Source organism: Lagenorhynchus albirostris, chromosome 2, assembly GCF_949774975.1.
Source record: "Lagenorhynchus albirostris chromosome 2, mLagAlb1.1, whole genome shotgun sequence".
Taxonomy (NCBI): domain Eukaryota; kingdom Metazoa; phylum Chordata; class Mammalia; order Artiodactyla; family Delphinidae; genus Lagenorhynchus; species Lagenorhynchus albirostris.
This window is the reverse complement of record NC_083096.1, coordinates 173,995,227-174,005,944: the sequence shown is the minus strand read 5'-3', so window position 1 is coordinate 174,005,944 and position 10,718 is coordinate 173,995,227.

The window sequence follows — 10,718 nt, the reverse complement described above, 5'->3', positions numbered from 1 at the left end:
TGACGGCGGCCCAGGCTGGGGATACAGAGGGTGGGGATGGTGTACCAGTGGCCTCACTGACGGATGAGAGTTAAACTTCACTCCACGGGGTCAGGCGGGTGAGAAGCCTGGGCTGCCTCAGCCCTGCACCTGCCGTCCGATGGGGCCACAGTGGCCCATCTGATCACTCACACTCTCTCACGTACCTACTCACGAACACGTGTGTACGCACTTGCACGTGCACATCCACACACTAACAGCCACGCACACTCATATTTACACACAGACGCCCCGCCCCACCCCCCAGCTCCACAGCAGATCTTCCCCTGCACGCTGCTCTTCAGCATCTGAGCGCTCACTTTCACATCCTTCTGTCTCACTCCATCTTTACACCTATCTGTGCACCAGGCAGGGCAGGTGTCACTGTTTCCCTTTTACAAGGGAAGAAGCCAGGTTCACTGGTTCTCTTCGAAAACCTGATGATGGCCCAGCAGGACTCTGAAGGATGAACGAGGTTTGAGGCAGGGGTGCGGGTGGAGCCGGAGGCCTCTAGCAGGGCAGGATCTGGGTCCTGTGGGACTGCTGGGTGGCGGTGGGGTGAGCAGTGGGGCGGGTGCTGCCGTTTTTCTCTTTCCCCAGGCCTGGTGCCCTCCTGATGGGGAGTGACCCTGGCCACGGGTGTCAGCAGAACTGGTGTGAATGTGGCTTCAGCTCACACAAGCTGTGTGACCTTGGGAAAGTTGCTTCACTTCTCTGAGCCTCAGATATTTTCTTTGTTAACTGGGGGTAAAAATTTTACCTCATGGGATTGCTGTAAGAATCAATGAGATAATTGTGCAAAAGGACTGACACAGTAGGTTCTTAGAGCTAAAAATAATTAGCGGTGATGGTGAACACAGGTGTGATGCACTATTACTTCACCAAATGTCCCTACCCCCACGGGAATCCTGAAGAAACTCCATTAAGTGGATGTGCTGGTGTGAATAAGACGCCGGTCCTAGAGTCCAGTGCTGTACTCAGACATGGGTGCTCAGAGCCCTCCATGCTCTGCCCCCATCAGACGAGCCTCCCCCCCCCAAGTCTGGTTTGGGGGAGGCTAGCTCTGAAGGGACGAATGCCTTGCTCAGTGCCAGCCCTTGTGTGGAGAAGGAAAGGCTGGCCTGCCTGCAGCCAGGCTCTGGGGTCCTGTGCTACGTGGCCCAGGGTTGGGGCGGCAGAGGTGTCCTTTCTCTTCTTCCTGTCATGGAGTGGCTGGATCTGGCTTGGAGGGAGGGCTCTGACTCACCATGACGCAGGAGGCTCGGTCACAGCTGCAGATGCTCCCAGCTGGCAGCCTGGCAGCTCTGGGGACAGAGGGGACGGGGAGGGGGGACCCAGGCAGAGAAGATGTGCAGCTCACAGGGGAGAGAATGCCTGGGGAGCCCACTGTGCCCCCTTCAGCCCAAGACAGAGACAGGTGGATGAGTCTGGGCCATGGCCCCTCCCAGGGTCTCTTGCTCACCAACTCAGAGACATGTCTGGGGTGGGGGTCTGGCTATCTTAGCCTCTAGCATTCGTGCTGGTCAGTTCCACCCTGACTCAATCCTTTCATTGTACAGATGGGCGCTCAGAGAGGGGCAGGGGCTTGTCTAAGGTCACACAGTAAACTGGCAGCAGAGTGAAAACTAGAACCCAGGCCTCCTGCCTGTCAGCCCATCCCTGGCACCAGCCTGAGACTGGGCCATGTGGGGTGGGCAGCTCCCCTTGCACACCCACATTCACCTTCCCAGTCCTTGGAATTCTGCTGAAGTGAACGATTCCCAGACAGCTCTAAGATGTGCGGTTATCCTTCCCTGGGGCAGGCCGTCCTTTCCCAGCTCAGCCCACAGCCCATCTGCCCAGCGACCTTCCACTACACTCTCACCAGCCATCCAGGGGATGAGGGAAGAGGGGGACTCCTGGTGGGTGAGGGGACCAGGGGAGAGTGCCCAGGCCATGCCCTTCACACTGTGAATCTCACTCTCGCATCATGATTTGGGGGACCCAGCCAGAGCCCCCTCTCCTGTGGCCTGCCCCACTTACTCCTGTTCAACAATGGACATCCACTAGTCCTGAGTGCCTGGCCCCGGGCTGGGCGCTGGAGTGTGGAGAGCAGTTGCTGCAGGGTTTGATCGGAGGGAGATTAATCAACGGGAGCCTCTAGAGTGACGAATCAGACTCAGTCCTTGCCCAGGCAGCCCCGGGAGGGGGGACGGTGCGGTGCACGGGGAGCCACGTGCATAAGTAACTCGGGTCAGGGTGGACAGCAGTGCATCCCCATGCCAGCCAAGTGTGGTAAGAGGAGGGGTGCTTCTGCCAAGGGTCACGAGGATGGTTTCAAGGCGACAGTGACCCTGCAATGGAATTTTGAAGGTTAAGTGGGATGCTGGCAGATGGAGAGGGAGGAGGGCTCTGTGTACACAAAGACTTGGAGGCAGGGATGCTGAGGAGCCCATGGGGGACTGGCGTCTATAACATCCGGGGGTCCAGTGGGAGAGGACGAGACTTCAGACTGGAGTTGCCCACCTCCCAGCCTCAAACATCTCCTCAATATTTGTTTTCTCAGGAAAGGCAGGCAGAGCTGGATAAGCAGAAAGAGAACAGAATTGGAAACCAGACAAATCTAGGTTTAACTCCTGTGCCCAGAATAATACATAGTAGATGCTCAATAAATATTTGTTAACTGAAGGCAAGAAAGTGAGACTTGTCCAAGGCCACACATCTTGAATGTGGTTGCAACCAGGACTGATTCAACCTCTCATTCACCCAGCAAATACTTATTGAGCACCTACTATATGCCCCGCTCTGAGTGGTGCTGAAATTTCGGCATGATTGAGACAGGTCCCCGTTCACTGGGGGAGGGAGAACAGACTGGTTGGGGAGGTTGGCATTAACCCAATAATGACCCAGGCAAATAGAGACTTACAGCTCCGGAAAGTTCTAGGGAAGAGCTCTTGAGAGGGTAGAAGAGAAGGACTTGATCTGGTCTCGCAGGTGGAGGGAGCATCCAGGGGAGGTGACAGTGACTGAGTCCACAGCTGAAAGACGAGTGGGACCTGGCTTGGCAAAGATGACAGCACAGGCAATGGTGTGGAGGAGGGAGGAAGTGTTCGATTCCCAGGAAGGAGAGAGGGCCAGGGTGGCTGGAGCACAGAGGATGAGACGGGGGCAGGGGGTGGCAGGAGTGGGCTGCTGCAGGGCCTCACGCTGGGATCTGGTCTTTATCCAGAGAGCACTGGGAAGCCCCAACCTCTGTTTCTTCATCACCTTCCTTCCAGTTATTTTTGGGATGGGGGGTTGTTGAGGCCCAGATGAGGGTCCCAATACAGTTCCCTGTTTCTCTGGAGGCCCAGCCTGGCCTGAGGGGCCCAAGGACCAGGGCTTGGGGCCTTTCTGGGAAGCCTGAGAGAGAAGGCCACAGGCTGACCTCAGAATGTGTCCACTCTTAGCTCCAGCCTTGGGCCTGGGGGCTTCTAGCCAGAGTGGGGTGACTGGTCAGAGTTCCCTGTCTTCCCCCAGGAAACAAGCTGGACTGGGTGGGATAGGGAGAGGGAGAAGGGTAAGCCCACAGTCTGATGGGGCGGGGGAGACAGAGTCCTCAGGGACTTCCAAGTCTGCTGGAGGAGACACTGTGATAGGCACTGGTGACATGGGTGAAACCAGCCCCGGCCCTGGGGAGGCTTCTAGCCTGGTGAGTGAACAGGTACACTGAGTTCATCTCTAAAATGCCTGACCCAGGCCTGGTCTACAGTGGCTGCTTCATGACAGGATCCCTTTCTCAGGGTTCAGAGGCTGGTACCCTGACTCCTGGACTTCAGGATCTCTGCAGGCAGGGAGGAGGCCCCCCTGCTAGGACCAGGGTAGAGACACTGGGTAAGGCTCACCTGAGATGCTTTTCCTGAGCCATGTGTGTCATGTGGCATATGGCCACCAGGGGGCAGCCTGAGACAGCATCATTCTTCACTGCTTCCATTTTCCTTCCTCTCTTGGCCAATTGACCCAGAAAGTGCCGTGTTTGGCAACTCAGACCCAGACATGGTTCAAGGCTGTGCATCATGTGCCCGGCACAAAGGTGCCCAGCCGAGGGGGAGGACACTGAAGCCCTGCCTGTGCTCTGGTCACCAAGCCCTGAGCTCTGGCATGGGCTGGGTCTGCCCTAGTACGGGGTGCCTTTTCCTTAACGCAAAGTTGTCATCTGCTTTCCACGCTCTGTACTGCAAGGTTGCATCCACCCACATTCGCACAGAGTCTCCATGTAGGCCAGCAACACTCCTGAGCTCAGACATCACCTGGTCCTAACCCCCACTGTGCAGATGTGGAGACAGACCAAGGGAACCAAGGCCAGTTAGTAGCAGAGCTGGGACTGAAACCCCACAGCCAGCAGGACTGCCTGCTCCACCTGGAGTCTTCAGGTGCCAGGTGCTACCTCTTGGAGGCCTGGCCCTGCCTAGGGGTCCCGGGAACCAGGGATTGAGACCTTTCAGGAAGCCTGAGAAAAAAGGCCACAGGCTGACCTCAGAATGTGCCCACTCTCAGCTCCAGGCTCAAGACTGGGGGCTTCCAGCTGGAGTGGGATGACAGGTCAGAGTCTCTCCCAGGCAACCAGCTGGACTAGATGGGGAGGGACAGAGAATAAGCCCCCAGTCTGATGGAGGAGGCACAGCTACTGTGCTGGGCACTGGGGAGACACCAGCCCCTGCCCTCGGGAAGCTTCCAGCCTGGTGAGTAAACAGGTGGTGAGGTGTCTCCAGCATTAGGACCGATGTCCCCCAGCTCCTTGAGAGACAGGCATTCTCATGGTCATTACAGGCGCACCCCCTGCTGACCTCGGTGGGGCCATTGGTAGGGGTTTGGGGCACAGTTTCAGGTGTTTGGATTAATAATAGCAACAATAATAATCATGGCAGCTGAGACCTTCCCGTGCGCCAGTGCTGAGACCCTTTCTGGTCCTGTCCTGTTTAATCCTCCCAGTAACCTTACGAGGTGTGTTCGAGCCGTGGCCATGCTGGGGCAGCCCTGAGAACCCCAGCATTCCTCCTCTGTCTTGACCTTGGGGGCGCTTATGAGCCTGGTAGCTTCTGGGACCTGGCAGCATTGCCTCCATTCCTGCCTCTGGACCTTTGCACAGACTGTGTGCTTCCCCTCGATTAGTCCATGTCACATGTATCCCTCAAGTCTCAGCCACAGAGGTCTTCCCTGTTTCCCTCCTCATTCCTGTCTACATTCATCAAATATTGATCAAATCAGCACCTGCAATGTGCTGTCTGCTCAAATAAGGGGATATAATTGAGAGTAATCAGACAAGTCCCAGTTGTCTTGGAGATTAGAGTAGGTGTCAGCAAACTATGATCTGTGGGCCAAATCTGGCCCTCAGCCTATTTTTGTAAATAAAGTTTTATTGAGACATATCCATGCTCATGTGTTTACCTATTTTCGAAGGCTCTTTGCAATGGCAGAATTGCGTACTTGCAACAGAAATCTTATGGCCCTCAAAGCCGAAAATATTTGCTATCTGGCCCTTTGCAGAAAAAGTTTGCCAGCTCCTGGCTTAGAGTCTTGCAGAGAAGGCAAACATTAACAAGCCACTGGAGGGACTTCCTGGGTGGCGCAGTGGTTAAGAATCCGCCTGCCAACGCAGGAGACACGGGTTTGAGCCCTGGTCTGGGAAGATCCCTCATGCCGTGGAGCAACTAAGCTTGTGCACCACGAGCCTGCAAGCCTGTGCTACTGAGCCTGCGCTCTAGAGCCCGCGAGCCACAACTACTGAAGCCCACGCACCTAGAGCCTATACTCCACAACAAGAGAAGCCACCGCAAAGAAGAGTGGCCCCCGCTCGCCGCAACTAGAGAAAGCCCGCATGCAGCAGCGAAGACCCAACGCAGCCAATAAATAAATAAATAAACAAGCCACTGGAATAAATAATAAATTGACAAATTGTGAGAAGTGCCAGGAGGGGCATAACAGGGGCAGGAATTCAGACTTAGGGTTAGACTGGTCACCATTTCTTCTTACCTCCCACCCTTGATACCCTGATCAGGTCAGTGGAGGCAGGATGTGGACAGCATATACAATGTGCTGGCCCGTCTGAAGGTCAAGCCTTAGACTGGAGTCTCCTCCAGGGTTGTGTTTATGGCAGAGGTGAGGGTCCTGCTGAAATCTGCAGTTTGGACCACTGCCCTCATTCTCACATCACCAGACCTCAGAGTCAGTCATGAGCGCTCTCACGTCCTCCATCTCTCAGCCCCTGGGATCCCCTGGGAGGCAGGCAGAGCGGGAAGTACTGTTCCTTTTACAAATGGGGCAACAGAAGCTTGTTATGTTTAATGACTTGGCCAAGTCTTGCTGAGCTGCAGGCAGAGATCTTGATGTTGTGGGAAAGCCCTGGACCGTATTTAGGACAACAGGGTTCTAGCCCAGGAATCATTTGGGCAAGTCTCTTCCCCTCTGGGCCTCAGTTTGTTCATCTGTAACGGAGAAGGTTAGGGAAAGGAGCTCTTTTCTGGACCTGCCAGCAGCACGCTGGGGCTCACGCCATCCCTCTCCAGGCCTTGGTTGGTCTCTGTAAAGTGGGGAGAGAAATGCTGGGCCCTCGCACACTCCTGGGGCTGGGCCCAGGCTAGGCAGATCACAGATGGGAAAGTCCTTTGAGCTCAGGGGAAGAAAGGAGCTGTATAAACCCAGGGGGTTATTAGGGTGATGGGGATGGGGCCTGAGCTGATGGTCCCAAGGCCCCAGGGCAGTGTGTGATCTGACCAGCAGAGGGCACTGTGGGGAAGCTATGGCCAGCTCCTGAGCTGGAATTATTGTCCCTCCTGGAACACAGTTTGAGGCCCCTCTGTGTGCCTAACCTGCAGTGCTGGATGCGGGGACACGGCTGTGAATGAATAGGACCCGAGATGCTCTCAATCTAGGGATGGGGTTGGGGTGGGGACTTGAAGCAAACAGGCCTTAATACTGAGATGGGCACTATGGCCGGGCCAGGCAGGGATGGTGACCCCCTTGCTGGAGGCTCATGGGAAATCAGAGGTCAGAGGTCTGAGCTGGACAGCCAGAGAAGTGAGGCATACGGGCTGCCTGGGCTTGAATCCTGGCTCTGTCACCTATAGACAAGTTACTTCACCTCTCTAGACCTCATGCTCCTCACCTGTAAAATGGGAATAATAATTGCACCCACCTCACAGAGCTGTTGTAAGGACTAAATTAGCTACTCCTGGGTAACACCTTAGACCAGGGCCTGACTCGTGCAACTTCCTTAAATGTTGCTATTGTGACCTGAACTGGACAGTTTGGACGTTGGCAGCTAAAGCCACGAGGGGTTCTCCTCCACGGATAAGGACAGGGCTGAGGATGGAGCCACCTGGAGAAGAAAAGGGAAAAGGAGAGAAAGGCACTGCTGGAGAGGGGGAGGGGAGCACAAAATTGGGGAGGAGGAAAGAGTAGCTAAGCACCCAGTGCAGCCCCAAACTAAACTCCCTGCTGAGTCACCCCCTCCCAGCCCCCTCCCCAGCTGTGTGCTCTCAGGCATGCTCTTGGGCCTCTCTGAGCCTCAGTCTTCTCCTCTGTAAAATGGGGTAATATCTCCCGCATCACAGGGCTTCAAGGCTTCCTTAAGATGGCTTGGCTCTGAGAGGAATGGAAACGCCCCCTGCCATCTTGTACTGTAATCCCCGGTCCCATGAGGGGGTGGGTCTGGCTCTGGCCCCACAGACTCCCGGGCCTTTTGTTTAGAAAAGCAGCCAAAGAGGAAAACCCCCCAAACAAACACAGCCCAGCTGGTCTCTGCAGCCCTGACCAGCCCTGCCCTGCCCACTCCTGCCTTCCCAGCCCAAGAAGTGGGTGGGGTGAGTGGGGGGAGAAACTGACACTCTGGGAAAGTGTTTCTCCCAGTGCAGGGGGGGCAGTAACCAGGTCAGGGTGGAGTTGACGGAAGGGCCCCCAGGACTCACCTGAGGGATGAGATGTTCCCGTTCCAGCAGGTAGGCAGTGAGGATCAGAATCCCCTGGGAAGCTGGTTAAACATGCAGGTTCCAGAGCCCTGCTGCCTCCTCCCCCCAACCCTGCCACCCAGGTCCTGATTCCCTAATCTTGTGATGACCCCAAGCCCTGTGGGATTAGATGGAGGAGGCCCAGCTGGGCCTGCTGGGAAAGGCAGAAGCCAGTTTCGGGAAGGGCCTGGGGTGGGGTTTGTCTGAGGATGGGGGACTCTTCCAGCAGGCTTGGAGGCCGAGGACATGGCAACCATGGAAATAAGGAAGCCAGAAGTGCAGGAGAAGAGGGGGTGGGGAAAAGACGCACAGAGGGATGGCAAATAAATTCAATTAAAAATAAAAATTCTGGGCTCCTCTGGTGGCGCAGTGGTTGAGAGTCCGCCTGCCGATGCAGGGGACACGGGTTTGTGCCCTGGTCCGGGAGGATCCCACATGCTGCGGAGCGGCTGCGCCCGTGAGCCATGGCCGCTGAGGCTGCGCGTCCGGAGCCTGTGCTCCGCAACAGGAGAGGCCACAACAGTGAGAGGCCCGCGTACCGCAAAAAAAATAAATAAATAAATAAATAAAATAATAAAAATTCTTAGGATTCTGCATCTCACTGTGTGAAGGTTTTGGGTTTTTTTTTTTTTTTTGGCAGCGCTGGCATGTAGGGTCTTACTTAACTCCCTGACCAGGGGTAGAACCAGCACCCCCTGCACTGGAAGCACAGAGTCTTAACCACTGGATTGACAGGGAAGTCCCCTGGGTGAAGGCTTTTTATACATTGTCCTTTCGGTCCTTATCACCAGCCTAGGAAGTGGGGGTTATTTTCAGGACCATTGTACAGATGAGGAAACTGAGGCTCTGAGAGACAAGGGCCAGGATTCCATATCCCATCTGCCTAGGAGAGCACAGGAAGCAGTGCTCTCTATGTCAGGATGTGAAGATGGGGTGCAGGAGGTAAGGCTGGGTCACCGGGGCTTTGTCTAAGGCTGGTCCCTTTGGGGACCCTGAGCTTCAGAGTAGAGTCGTTGTGACACTTCCAGCCCTGGCAGGGGGCAGGATGAAGGTCATGGCTGGCCAGCAGCAAGGTCCAGAGCCTTCTAATCCTGGAGAGCTAGGGAAGAGGCAGGCATCGAGGGTGTTGCCGGGCTCTGGACACACCCTGAGGAGGGGGAGACGTGGCCGCGGGGACAGTAGCTACTTCCCCTGCCCCCAGGGAAGCCGCAGTGTCCTGGCTGAAAGCTGCCTCCGCTGCCTGATTCTCATCCGGAAAACTCTGCACTGCTCTGAGGAAGACCCTCCCGGGGGCCCTGCTTTCCCAGGAGCACACCTGTGCAGACCCTGATCCACGGCACAGTCAGGCAGCGGGGCTCTGGAGTCCATCCTGGGTCAGTATCACTGTGGGAGTGTAACCACTTCCCCTCTCCCCACCACTGAGAAGATCTAGTTCACGGTCAGGCCCTGGGTCCCAGGCTTTTGGTCGGAGAGCCTGGTTCAAATCTGGAGGTGAATAAGAGGCTGTCCAGGCTGGGAGTGCTCCTGTGGTAGAGGGGACGACAGGTGGGGAGGCAGGAGCTAATTCTGCAGGACTCAGGCTCCCAGCCTTGGAAACCCCCTGGCTGGGGACTTGTCAAGGGATTCTCGGTCCCAAACTGCCTTGCTCCCTCCCTGGCCAGGCTGCAGGCCATCTTCAGCTTTCAGCCTCTCTCCCTTCTACCTCACTTTACGCCCATTTTCAGTTCCTCTTCCCATGTCTCCCTAACCCTCTCCCCCACGGCTAGCTAGGGCCCACAGGCCTGGACCACCTCGGGTCAAGTGCCCTCTGATCTAATTTGGACCCACACTTCCTCTCATTCTTAACCCCAGTGTGGGCTGGGCGCCTCCTGAGAGGAGGAGGGCGAAGACACGGGGGCTGCAGGGTGGAGATGGGGTTGGGGAAGCAGATCTCCAAGCGGGAGATGGGAAGAAGTTCTGGGATGCTGGACTGCAAAGGGAGATTCAGCTGTGGCCAAGTGACTTAACCTTGCTCTGCCCCAACCTTCCGGGGTGGCTGTGAGGATTAGGGGATGCTGCACCTGGCATGCACTTAGTCTTCGAGGAAAGTTTGCTGTTATCCTCATTGGAGAATGGCCTCACATGACCTTGTCTCACCCGCTCACTTCTCACTGGGGAAACCATGGCTCAGATAGGGTGTGGGCCCTGTCCCGGGTCACACAGCACTCAGATGGCTAGGCCTGCGCCTTCCTGTGTGGCAGGCTCCATTGTGCTCTCCCCAGCAGGAAACCGCTGTGCTCAGCAGCCTGGGTAGCAGAAAGGAGGAACGAGTTTGGCTACGTGATCTGCAGGCCCCGGAGGCTGAACCAGGCCCAGCACCAGAAAACAACTTGCTGGGGGCAGCCTGGGCAGGGCAAGAGGGGTGGGCACCAGGGCGGAGACCTCCCTGCCTGGAAATGGAGATGTGGGCTGAGCTGCAGCCTTACCCTGGGCCCCAAACCTGCCTGCAGGAGGGCAGCTGGTCTGTTCATTGCTCCCCAGAAGAGCAGCTGCTTGGGGGAGGAGAGGGCACACGGGTGGGCAGCAGGGCCAAATGGGCACCTGCAGCACCTGGGGGTGAATTGCACAGGCTGCCCACCTGCTCATCAGCTCCGGTTTACAGGGATTTGGGCGGCAAGAAGGGGAGGGCTTGGCCCTGGGCTGGGCCTCTGCTGGGCTGCCCGGGTGGGGTTCAGAGAATGGTGGAGTGTCTCTTTG